The sequence below is a fragment of the Rhinopithecus roxellana genome, chromosome 5 (genome assembly GCF_007565055.1).
Source record: "Rhinopithecus roxellana isolate Shanxi Qingling chromosome 5, ASM756505v1, whole genome shotgun sequence".
Taxonomy (NCBI): domain Eukaryota; kingdom Metazoa; phylum Chordata; class Mammalia; order Primates; family Cercopithecidae; genus Rhinopithecus; species Rhinopithecus roxellana.
The window spans coordinates 77,543,102-77,556,244 of record NC_044553.1 but is presented as its reverse complement, the minus strand read 5'-3'; the positions used below and the strand labels follow the sequence as shown (position 1 = coordinate 77,556,244).

At 42.6% G+C, this 13,143-nt stretch overlaps 1 protein-coding gene across 2 annotated transcripts in view; it reads left to right on the top strand.

Annotated features, from left to right (window-relative positions):
• Positions 1-13,143, top strand: part of BBS4 (Bardet-Biedl syndrome 4) — a 393,503-nt gene that overhangs the window by 112,646 nt on the left and 267,714 nt on the right. The window lies entirely within an intron of this gene.

Genomic DNA, 13,143 nt, shown 5'->3' with positions numbered 1-13,143 from the left:
GTGTATTTACTGAAAGCAGTAAGGTACTGCTGGGCCTTTGGGTGCAAGATGGAGAGTGCTCAGAGATAATGACAGGGGCCTGGTCCTGCAGGGCCTTACATAGGAAGTCGAGGAATTTATTCTCTGAGCAATTGAAAATCATCCCGAAAGATGTGCATTTTAGAAATATCATGTTGAATAGTTGCATAAAAAACCAGTTAGGAGGCCCCTTTTTATTGGAGGTAGAGAATAAGGAGAGACTGAACTACAGAAGTCGGGAAGGAAGAGCGCTGTAGATCCAAGAAATAGTGGGTATCCAGTAGAGAGGCTTGAGAAGTGATCAAGGAGAATTCCACAGTTATCAGAGACCCTGTCTTCCTTGTTCACCACTATATTACCAGAACATAATACAAATAATGCTATTGTTATTGGGTGACATTATTTAGTTAGTGGGTACTTTTTTAAATTTTAAAATTTAATTTTAGTATTAAAATACATGTAAAGATCGGGAAAATGAACTTTTAAAATAAAGGGCTTTCACTGGGCATGATAACACATCCCTGTAGTCCCAGCTACTCCCAGCTATTCAGGAGGCTAAGGCGGGAGGATCACTTGAACCAAGGAGTTCAAGTTTAGTGTGGGCAATATAGTGAAACCTTTTCTCAAAAACAAATAAAGGGCAACTGAAATTGAAATCATGATAATTTATATTCAGCTCGTAGGTACCTAATTGCTAGTTATACATACATGGCTTTGATGGGAAATCAAAGAAACATTCTGACAATACAGAAATTCATCAAGCAATTTGTCTTTGACAGTTGATTATTCAAGAACAGAGCTTGTAGCAAAAAAAGCAGAAATTAGATCGCACAGTCATCAGGTTCAGATTCTAAGGCATGCATTCTTACACTAATTTCTTCTTTGCTCAAATCTTAATTTTCATCAGCATTAGTAAGTGTGTGGGTACTCTGCCAGTCAGGAGAGATATTACCAAAGGTACAAAGGAAAAGGATTTTAAAAGTATTGTCAGAAGAGGCAAGTTCATAATCAGACCCACAGGATCAATAATTTGGGGGAGTGTTTAGAGCAGTTTCAAGGATGACAGCAGTAGATCAAAGTAGAATTTCAGGACTGAGCATATGCCAAGGCACCCTTTTATGTGATATTCAACCTGTACCAGAAGGGAGGAGTCATTTAAAAGAGTTACACAAGATGAAAGAGCTAGATCCAAATAAAGACATTGTAAAAATTACTAATGGAGCCGAGCATGGTGGATTACAGAGATTCAGTTATTTAATTATTACTGAAAGAGCTCTTTTAGACTTAACCAGATTTTTAAATCAAATATTCTTATGCATACATAAAAGTAAGTTACACAAGATAAATTTGTTGATCTTCCAAAATATCCCCCCTTACTATACACTAGAGTGGGGTTTTGGCATAATGGCAGACAAATAGATGGAATGGAATAGAGAGGGTCCAGGAAAAGAGCCATTTGATTATTACTCGATTTCAACAAAGACACCAATTTAATTTAGTGGGGAAAGCAAGTTATTTTCAATAAAAGGTGATAAAGAAAATAGATACCCCTATGTGGGGAAAATGAACTATGATCCCCTACCTCACAGCGTACACAAACTTAATTAAAAATGGATCACAGGCTGGGGATGGTGGCTCACACCTGCAATTTCAGCACTGTGGGAGGTCAAGATGGGAGGATCACTTGAGCCCAGGAATTCAAGACCAGCATGGATAATACAAGGAAACCTCATTTCTCTCTCTCTCTCTCTTTTTTTTTTTTTTTTTTTTTGAGATGGGGGTGGTTAATGGGTACAAAAAAAGTAGACTGAATAAGACATACTATTCAAGAGCACAACAGGGTGACTATAGTCAATAATAGTTGTATATTTTAAAAGAACTTGAAAGAGTGTAACTGGATTGTTTACAACTCAAAGGATAAATGATTGAGGGTATGGATAATCCCATTCTCCATGATGTGCTTATTTCACATTGAACGCCTATATCAAAACATCTCATGTACCCCATAAATATATGCGCCTACTATGTACCACAGAAACTTAAAATTAGACCGGGCATGGTAGCTCATGCCTGTAATCCCAGCACTTTGGGAGGCTGAGGTGGGTGAATCACTTGAGGTCAGAAGTTTGAGACCAGCCTAGCCAACACGGTCAAACTCCATCTCTACTAAGAATACAAAAATTGGCGTGGTGGCAGGCACCTGTAATCCCAGCTACTTGGGAGGCTGAGGCAGGAGGGTCACTTGAACCCAGGAGGTGGAGGTTGCAGTGAGCCAGAATCACGCTACTGCACTCCAGCCTGGGTGGAGGTTCTATCTCAAAAAAAAAATTAAATTTAAATTTAAAAAATGAATAAACAGTTTTTAACAATATGAACTATTTAAGTTAGTGTATATACAACATTGCCATCAATTTTGACAGTAAATGAATATCGAAAATAACATAATAAAGTATATAATATTTGATTGTTTATTTTTTCTTTATTAAAGGCAGCTTGTTAAATGAATAAAAACATGATTTAATTTTCGTATCTATATCTTCTAATAAAATCAATTTACATATCAGAAAAATAATTCACTGTCAGACAATGTGCCCAGGTTTTTGGCTTATAAATTAGGGGATCAGAAAGCAGGAAATAAATAATTTGCCTCAGGAAGTCTTTTACAATGGAGGTGAACTTTGAATTGACTCCCAAAGCATGAGTTAGCCAGGCAGGGAAGGGGAGCATAGGCAAAGTACAGAGGTGTGAAAGAGGATGACATATTGAACAAAGGGTTTATGGGGCTAGCAAAAGAAAATGTGCCACGATTACCTCACTTCCTGGTCCTCTACCATACTCTCTTCTCTCTGCAGTACCTTTCCCACTTCCCAATCCCTCCACCTACTTGAAGGTCTAAACTTATATTTTACCATCTTGGAAATCTCTGACTTCTCAAATCTGGCTAAGATCCCCCTCTGTGATCCCATAACTCTCTGAGTTAATCTCATGTATCTCAAAGTACAGTTGACCCTTGAACAACATGGGTTTGAACTGCCCTGGTCCATCTATACGCAGATACTATGTAGCCAAAGACAGATGGAAAACACAGTGTTCTTGGGATGCAAACCCCATAGGTATGGAGGACCATCTGCAGGACTTGAGTAATGTGCTGAGTATATGCGGATTTTGGTATTCTTGGAAGGTTGGGGACATGGGGGAGGCGGGTCCTGGAACCAATCCCTTGAGTATATCGGGGTATGGCTCTATTGTTATTGTTTGTCCATTTGTCTGTCTGTTCCACTACAGTAAAAGCTCCTGCAATCTCAAACTCCTGGGCTTAAGGGATCCTCCCATATCAGCCTCCCAAGTAGGTGGGACTACAGGCACATGCTACCATGCCAAGCTAATTTTTAAAGTTTTTGTAGAGATGGGTCTCCCTATGTTGCCCAGGCTGGTCTCAAACTCCTGGGCTCAAGTGATCCTCCTGCCTCAGGCTTCCAAAGTGCTGCGATTATAGGTACGCCACTGGCCCAGCCATCCTGACACTCTTTAAACCCATTCCATTTCACATGCCTCTGCCTCTGCTTTATCCTGTTGCCTCCAAGCTCTTTCCTTCCCATCTCTAAATTTACAAAACTCTATGCTTATCAGTACTGAACATATACAATTTTATGTAGGGTTTCTAAAAATGTGTCCAGGGCCCAGTGTGGTGGCTTATGCCTGTAATACCAGCACTTTGGGAGGCCGAGGCAGGGGGATTACTTGAGCCCAGGAGTTCGAGACCAACCTGGGCAACAGAGGGAGACCCCATCTCTACCTCTACCCAAAAGAAAATGTTGTGTCCAGTTTCTTTTTTAGCCCAATCCCCTCCTGTCTTCAAGTCTTATAATTATCCCAGTTATTCAGGTTTACTCACTAAGTCTTAGCTGACTTTCCTAAAACTAGACATACACCCCTTGCAATAACTGACTTTGTCCTATATCCATCCAATCCAAGGCTATAAATAGACCTTTCTTTTCTTTTCTTGTTTGTAGAGACTTGCTGTACTTTTTAAAGATCTTGCTATGTTGCCCAGACTGGTCTTGAACTCCTAGCCTCAAGCAATCCTCCCTCTTGGCCTCCCAAAGTTCTGACAGTTGTGAGCCACCACACCCAGCCAGACTTTTATTTATGGCCTGAATTTTTTACAAAGGTTTTTTTTGTGTGTCATAAAACTGGAAAAACTAGAGCCCCAAGGGAACTTTCGACGGCTCTGAGCTAAAGGAGTGACAGTGGAAAGGAAGCTGTGGGACAAATGCAATAATATTTCAGACACGGAATAATGGAACTCAGCAACTAACTGGGTGCTGGGGGAATGCAGACAAAGGAAAGGGGAGAGGAAAAGATGTGAGGGTGTACCAGCTTGGAAAGGAAAAGAGCATGACTTTAGTTATTCATTTAACGAGTATTTCTTTTTTCTTTCCTTTCTTTCTTTCTTTCTTTTTTTTTTTTTTTTGACGGGATCTCTGTTGCCCTGACTGGAGTGTGCAGTGGCACCATCACAGCTCACTACACTTCCCCAGGGAATGATGGTACACTGGCTCAGTACAAATGGAAGAGCAGATATTGGGAAAAGAGGATGAGCTCTGAGACATGCTGTTTTGAGGGATTTTTTTTTTTTTTTTTTTTTGGAGATGGAGTCTTGCTCTGTCGCCCAAGCTGGAGTGCAGTGGCACAACCTTGGCTCACTGCAACCTCCACCTCTCGGGTTCAAGTGATTCTCCTGTCTCAGCCTCCCAAGTAGCCAGGATTACAGGTGCATGCCACCACACCTGGCTAATTTTTGTATTTTTAGTAGACGTGGGGTTTCACCACGTTGGCCGAGCTGGTCTCGAACTCCTGATCTCAGGTGATCCACCTGCCTCGGCCTCCCAAGGTGCTGGGCTTGCAGGCGTGAGCCACTGCCCCCAACCTGTTTTGAGGGATTTTAACAGACAATTAGGATGTCCAGCAGAGCTGAGACTGGTGGCTCACCAGAGAGCTTTAAGAGTCATCTGCACAGAGATAACGGTTGAAATGATGAAAATGCATGATATAGTCAAGGGAAAACGTGAAAAGGGAAAGATAGCTAACAATTAGAGGTAAAGACAAGAGAGGTTTGTCTCGTCTCTTTACTTGTGGAACCCAGACTATGGAATTACAGTGGAGGGATTAACTCTGACTGGGAGAATCAGAACAATCTTGATTTGCTAGTGGCTAGTAGAGTAGACTCTGATGATAGCCACCATCATCAGAGGTGATGTTGATGAGGGGAAAGGCAAGAAAGGACCTTTTCAAGGTCTCCTCAATTCAGCCTCTACATCAGGGGTCCCCAGCCCCCAGGCCACAGACTGGTACTGGTCTGTGGTCTGTTAGGAACTGAGCCTCACAGCAGGAGGTGATCAGAGGACCAGCGGGCATTACTGCTTGAGCTCCACCTCCTGTCAGATCAGAAGCAGCATTAGATTCTCATGAGAGTAGGAATCCTATTGTGAACTGCATATGTGAGGGATCTAGGTTGCACACTCCTTATGAGAATCTAATGCCTGATGATCTGAGGTGGAACAGTTTCATACCGAAACCATCCCAACTCATTTTCCCCCTCCCCACCACCTCCCCGCCCATTCCACGAAAAACTGTCTTCCACAAAACCAGTTTCTGGTACCAAGAAAGTTGGGTTCCACTGTTCTACACTACTGTCAGAGTTTTATTTGTCTAAATTGTATTTCTGATCAAGTCATCTTCCTTCTCCAGAACTTTTAATGGCTATGGAATGCTATCAGGATTAAATCCACTGTTATGATCAGGGCCTTTTGCTTGCAAGGGATAGAGACTTATGTTATTTCAGAAAAACAGAAGTCTATGAAAGGGATATACAGAGCAAACCCAGAAAAGCACAAAACCAAATTTCAAAAAGAGCAGAAATCAAGGGCCTGGCTACTCTCTCATCTCCCTCTCTTTCTCAGTGTTCTTCTACTCCTCTCAGAATATCTGATCAGTTTTCCTCTTTGCTTGTCAGCTACTTCAACTGCCTTATAACCTCTATTTCCTCCTGACTGGAGTGTTGCACAAGACACGTAATGGCCACCTTAGCCCTACTCCATCTAATGTTCCAGCTCTAGGGCCCTCTCATTCTCCCGTCTATGCCAGTGGTGATCCTACTGTCCTGCAAAGCTCTGTACAAATCAAGATTGTTCTGATTCTCCCAGTCAGAGTTAACCCCTCCATTGTAATTCCATAGTCTGGGTTCCACAAGTACAGCTCTTACCACAGCCAAACTCATGTTATGATTATTTACGCATGTTCAACACTCCCGTGTATCTTGGAAGGCATATGCCATATCTTAGCTCTTTTGTTTTTGTTTTTTGAGATGAAGTCTTGCTCTGTCACCCAGGCGGGAGTACAATGGCACCATATCGGCTTACTGCAACCTCCACCTCCTGGGTTCAAGCGATTCTCCTGCCGCAGCCTCCTGAGTAGCTCAGATTACAGGTGCCCACTACTACACCAGGCTAATTTTTGTATTTTTAATAGAGACAGGGTTTCACCATGTTAGTCAGGCTGGCCTCGAATTCCTGACCTCAGGTGATCCACCTGCCTAGGCCTCCCAAAGTGCTGGGATTATAGGCATGAGCCACTGCGCCTGGCCAGATCTTAGCTCTTTTAACTGGCTTTATCATACCACCGTAATGGTATACACACACACATGTGTGTGTGTATGTGTGTATATATATGCAGTTTGTATGCAAATTATAAACTATTCCCATGAATTTACACATCAGATCTCTTAAAAGGCTGTTTTTTAATCTGTGTGATGATGGTGTTGATTAAAACATATATAAAACTTCTTCCAACTCCGCGATTTTATTTTGTTAGAAAAAATTAACACACCTTCAGCAGTCACATTTTAAAAATAACATTTAAACTATTATTTTTCTATAGTGTACTAGACTGAGAGCCTTACAGATCTACAGATAGAAAATGAAATAGCAACTGCCCTTCATTCTGTCTTCAATATATTTTTCCCCCAGTGAAACTTTAGGGATATTTGTATCCATATCTCCATTACAGGCCAGTAGAACAGGAAGAACAAAACTAATGACTTGTGTGCAACTCCTAACACTTGAGGGTTTTAGACCTTTTACAAATAAGGGACAACAGGATTGGAACCATTTTAGGGACACAAAGTTCCACTCAAGATAGAAAGTGACTCAAGATATACCTTGGAAACCTTGCTAGTGCTAGGCCACACTGGGTGATGTCCTCAGCATTTTTTTTTTTTGAGGCAGAGTCTTGCTCTTTTGCCCAGGTTGGAGTGCAGTGGGACAATCTTGGCTCACTGCGACCTCCACCTCCTGGACTCAAGCAATCCTGCCATCTCACCCTGCCGGTAGCTGGGACTATAGGTGTGTACCACCATGCCCAGCTAATTTTTGTATTTTTAACAGAGACAGTCTTTCACTATCTTGGTCAGGCTGGTCTCAAACTCCTGGCCTCAAGTGATCCCTCTTCCTCAGCCTTTCAAAGTACTGAGATTACAGACATGAGTCACTGCAACTGGCTGTCCTCAGCATCTTTATGAAAATGCACTGAGTAGGCATCAGTTGGGCACAGTGCTGAGCAAGGCACTAACAATAACAATAAAGAATTATAAGATTTCTATCTGGCGTTATAAAGAAGGAAATGTTATTAAAAGGAGGAAAATATGTGATATGTGTTTTCATCTGTATTAGCATAGACTATGTCTCAGAGCACATATATGAAACCGGTGCCTCTGGAGAGGGATATTGGGTGGGTAAGGCATAGGATGGCAGGGAGATTCCCTGTATATCCTTTTGTGTGTTTTGTATTTTGTACCATGTAAATATGTTCCCCCATAATATTTTTTAGTTTTTTAAAAAAGTCTGTGTCATTTCCTTTAATTCTTACAATAATGCCACGAGGAATGTATTGTTAATATCTCCTTTACCATGGGAACTGTTTGATTAGGGCTCTTCCCACTTTAAGCTTATATCAAGGTTGGTTAAACTCATGGAAAAACATCAGAAGTCCTATCCAGGGTTAGACCAATAGTCCAGGGCCTCCAATATTGGGATTTGTAGATCAAAATTGGACAAATTTATAGGGATATGACAGCTATATATGGTTTAAGGCCCGTTCAGTGGGGACTCCTTCTGCCTAGACTACATCTGCCTGCCCCAGGCATCCTGAGAGTTGCATTGGACTAGGATTATCTTGAGTCTAACCTGGCCCCTTAGGCCTCATTCCTAAAGAGTTGATGGTGATACATTTTATGGCACAGCTGCTCATGCTGACCAAATCCACAAAAATAATCCGAAATGCCCTGAAGGGAGGTGGGCCAATGATGAAATGGAGTATATAAATCCTTTACAGAAAGTGATTCAGGTCTTATGTTATTCTGCACTGGAATTTCCCAGTGGGCTTTGCTCACTCCTTGCCTTCTTCCCATTCTCTTCCTGCTTGAGTCCTCCATATCTTATTTTCCTTCCTTGACTAATAGCCAGGCTATACCCTCCAGGAACCCCAGAGCACAGATCCCTGTAATATTTCTGTCCTGTGGCCGTCCACTAACATTTGGCTTCATAAAATGTTAGTGACATATTACTGTGATACAGGTTTCCAAAACACACAATTCGCTGATGCTAGGAGTGGACTCTTCAGTGGTAAGAGCACAGTCTAAATGTCTTACCTCTGTTTGGAGTGCCCTTTGGATCTTTCTCTTAGATTCCTTTTTTTTTTTTTTTTGGAGTTGGAGCCTCACTCTGTTGTCCAGGCTAGAGTGCATGATCTTGAGTCATTGCAGCCTCCGCATCCTGGGTTCAAGTGATTCTTGTGCCTCAACCTCCCGAGTAGCTGGAATTACAGGCACATGCTACCAAGCCTGGCTAGTTTTTGTATTTTTAATAGAGATGGGGTTTCGCCATGTTGGCCAGACTGGTCTCGAACTCCCGACCTCAGGTGAGGAAACTGAGAACCAGCGAGGTGAAGTGCTGTTCCTCAAGAGTAAGGATAGAATCCTATTCATTGTGATACTTCCAGCACCTAGTACAGTGCCAGGTGCCTAGTGGATGCTCAATAAATATTTGTCAAATGTAAAAATTTGTTCCTTATTGTACATAGTATACTGCTTTGCATGCCAATACACTTTTAAATTGAAAGTATTTGACCAAGGTCGAATGCAGCCAAAGGGTGGCAGGGCTGGAAACAGACCACAAATGTGTGGCCATCCTGAAAAGGGCTCTCATTACCACACTGGAACTGTGCCTCTGGAAATGCCTACAATCATCTAGCTCCCTTGAGTTAGGGTTTTTTTTTTTTTTTTTTTTTTTTTTTTTGATGGAGTCTTGCTCTGTCGCCCAGGCTGGAGTGCAGTGGCGTGATCTTGGCTCACTGCAATGCCATGTTGTCCAGGCTACAGTGCAGTGGCACAATCACAGCTCACTGCAGCCTCAACCTCCTGGGCTCAAGTGATCCTCCCATCTAGGCCTCCCAAATAACTGGGACCAAAGGTGCACACCACCACACCCAGCTAATTTTTTTTTTTTTAATTTTTAATAGAGATGAGGTCTCACTATGTTGCCCAGGCTGGCCCCCTTGACGTTGAATGCAGTTTAATAATGGAGATTTCTGTACCTACATCCTTTTCTTAGCCCACTGCCTTATCCTAGAAAGGAATGATAATTGGATTTGAATGTGCATGGCCAACTTTCAATTAACCCTAGAACTAGAAAGAAGCAATGATGCGAATAATCCAAGAGTCACTGTGTTTGGCCAGTGCTGTTCCTACCTGGTAGTAGCTGACTGACTTATTTTCCTAAAGAAAGTTTGCTTAGGAGAGTATTAAAAATCCATTAACCTTCCTTGAGTTTACATTAGCCAGACAGTGGCAGGAGGCCAGGGGAAGGACAAAGCATTGTTCAGAGCCAATAAGTGAACATACAAGTAACTATGAAGTAATTATAGCTCTAACCACGAAGACAAAGGTCAAAGAAATAGTGATTCTTCCCATTATGATAAACGATGTTATGTAATATAAGAATGTTAGAATGTTCCAAAAATGAGAAAGATTCTTAGCATTCTAGGTGCAAAAGGTTAAATACTTGATGTTCTTGTCAGAGATCTTTTAGTTGCAAGGAAGAGAACCCCAACTAGCTCAAGAGTGAGGAGTTTATCATCTTTACAAGCACCTAGAAGTAAACTAAGTATAGCCATGGTCAAATGGGCGAGAATGCCTTATTAGGAACCAAAGCTACCCCTTGGTCTCTCAGGACCCACCCTTCTCTCATCCCTTTTCCTGCATCTGCTTCATTCTCCTGTTATTTCCAATTCATTCTTTTAGTGTTCCAGTGTTCCAAAAGAGAAAATGTGATTGGCCCAGCTAGGAAGAGATGTCATTCTTGAGCCAAACATTAAAGATGCATACTATAGTCCGGGTGTGGTGGCTCGCGCCTATAATCCCAGCACTTTGGGAGGCCGAGGCGGATGGATCACTTGAGGTCAGGAGTTTGAGACCGGCTTTGCCAACATGGTGAAACCCCATCTGTACTAAAAAAAAAATACAAAAATTAGCCAGATATGGTAGTGTGTGCCTGTAGCCCCTGTAGCTACTCTGGAGGCTGAGGCAGGAGAATTGCTTGAACCGGAAAGGCAGAGGTTGCAGTGAGCCCAGATGACACCACTGCATTCCAACCTGGGCAATAGAGCAAGGCTCTGTCTCAAAAAAAAAAAAAAAAAGTTAAAGACACATACTACAGATAAGGATGGTAGTTTCATCTAAGCCACAGACGATCAAAGCTCTGTCTTTGAGCAGGTGCTAGGGAGGGGAACAGATTCACTTAGAAAAGGATATGGGAGAGGCAATGACTGTCATTTCTTTATTGTAAAAGCAACACACACTTATTTTGAAAAATTTAAACACCAAATATTATGTGTAGAAAGTATGACTTTCAGTTCACCAACTCAGCTATATAGAAATTATAAGTGTTTTCTACAACAAATTAATTTCTAACTTCATGACCCAATTCCCCAAGTCTGCTGGGCTACAAGGAAATGTCACTTCCTGATGTTTACGCCTTTCCCGGGGCTTATTTCACACTCTTGAGCCCTTTATGGTGCCAAGAGGCCATATAGAAGCCTGAGTGAGAGATAAAGACTACCATATCTTTAGCACATATTTATTTCTTTTCTTTTTTTTTTTTTTTTTTGAGACAGAGTCTCGCCCTGTCACCCAGGCTGGAGTGCAGTGGTGTGATCTCCGCTCACTGCAAGCTCCGCCTCCCGGGTTCACACCATTCTCCTGCCTCAGCCTCCCGTGTAGCTGGGACTACAGGCGCCCGCCACCGTGCCCAGGTAATTTTTGTATTTTTAGTAGAGACAGGGTTTCACCGTGTTAGCCAGGATGGTCTCGATCTCCTGACCTCGTGATCTGCCCGTCTCGGCCTCCCAAAGTGCTGGGATTACCGGCATGAGCCACCGCGCCAGCCTTTAGCACATATTTCTATTTATGTACGTATGATATAGTATGTATGGTTCTTTCTTTCTTTTTTTTTTCTTTTGAGATGGAGTCTCGCTCTGTCTGCTAGGCCCCCATGCAGTGGCGCAATCTTGGCTCACTGCAACCTCCGCCTCCTGGATTCAAGCCTCAGCCTCTTGAGTAGCTGGGATTACAGGCACCCGCCACCACGCCTGGTTAATTTTTGTATTTTTAGTAGAGATGGGATTTCACCATGTTGGCCAAGCTGGTCTTGAACTCCTGACCTTGTAATCCATCCACCTTGGCCTCCCGAAGCGGTAGGATTACAGGCGTGAGCCACCGCTCCTGGCTGGTTATTTCTATATATGACCATCATTTTCTTTTCTTTCTTCTTTTCTTTCTTTTTATTTGAGACAGGGTCTTGTTCTGTCGCCCAGGCTGGAGTGCAGTGGCGCAATCACTGCTCACTGCAGCCTCGACATCCCAGGCTCAAGTGATCCTCCCACCTCAGCCTCCCAAGTAGCTGAGACTATACCTGGCTAATCTTTGTATTTTTAGCAGAGACAGGATTTCGCTATGTTGCACAGGCTGGTCTTGAATTTCTGTGTTCAAGAGATCTGCTTGCCTTGGCCCCACAAAGTGTTGGGCTTATAGACATGAGCCATGGCGTCCAGCCTATTTTCTCTCTCTCTTTCTGTGTGTGTGTGTGTGTGTGTGTGTGTGTGTGTGTGTGTGTGTGTGTGTGTGTGTTTGAGACAGAGTTTCCCTCTTGTTGCCCAGGCTGGAGTGCAATGGCGCAATCTCGGGTCACTGTAAACTCCACCTCCTGGGTTCAAGTGATTCTCCTGCTTCAGCCTCCTGAGTAGCTGGAATTACAGGCATGCGCCACCATGTCCAGCTAATTTTGTATTTTTAGTAGAGAGAGGGTTTCTCCATGTTTGAGAGCTAGTCTCAAACTCCTGACCTTAGGTGATCCGCCCACCTCGGCCTCCCAAACTGCTGGGATTACAAACATGAGCCATCGTGCCCAGCCCAGCCCGACTATTTTCTATATACACACATTTATAATCCTTCAAAACAAAAAAATCAGGGCATGATGTAACCACTATTTTATACATTTTTCAATTGATAGTATATTAGGGGCATCTTTTCATGTGCACCTATAAAGAGCTAATAGTCTATTTTTATTCCATTTTTATTATTTATCTCTTTGAGACAGGATCTCACTCTGTCACCCAGGCTGGAGTGTAGTGGCATAAACACGGCTTACTGAATCTTCGACCTCCCTGGCCCAAGCAATCTTCCCACCTCAGTCCCCCAAGTAGCTGGGACCTCAGACATGCGCCACCACACCTGACTAATTTTTGTGTTTTTTTGTAGAGATGGGGTTTCACCATGTTGCCCAGGCTGGTCTCGAAATTCTGGGCTTAAGCCCAGAATTCTTGCCCCCCTCCAGCCTCCCAAAGTGCTGGAATTATAGGCATGAGCCACGGTGCCCAGCCTATTTTTTATTTTATCAAGTGGAGAAAAAACTAACAAGAATAGGAACAACCCGAATATTATTATTGATAATTTTAATGTGATAGATTTAGAATCTTACATTCTACACAAATATATTTAAAACTTTGTACTTT